This window comes from Octopus bimaculoides, chromosome 17 (genome assembly GCF_001194135.2).
Source record: "Octopus bimaculoides isolate UCB-OBI-ISO-001 chromosome 17, ASM119413v2, whole genome shotgun sequence".
Lineage (NCBI taxonomy): Eukaryota > Metazoa > Mollusca > Cephalopoda > Octopoda > Octopodidae > Octopus > Octopus bimaculoides.
Genome location: NC_068997.1, coordinates 43,323,591 through 43,323,945, shown reverse-complemented (window position 1 = coordinate 43,323,945; position 355 = coordinate 43,323,591).

Genomic DNA, 355 nt, shown 5'->3' with positions numbered 1-355 from the left:
CCCCCGCCGTAAACTTTCACTTTCAACGTGTAGATTCATAAGATCCGCCTTAACCGCTCATCCAAGCGGATTTAAGCAGCCGGTGTCATTTTTAACCGTAGTTTCGGATTTGCTTGTATCGTCTTCTAAGTGATTATTTAGTTTAAAAATTCTTTTATTTGTTTCGTTAATTTGACTGCGGCATGCTGGAGCACCGTCTTCTAGGGTTTTTAAGTCGATCATGTTGATGCCCAGAGAACATGTTTAATTTTTCGAATGAATATGTTACCTTTTTTTTTGGTGTAAAGGGGTGCAACTCCACGTACTATTTCACATATAAACGTTGGACTGCGGTCATACTGGGTCACTGCCTTGA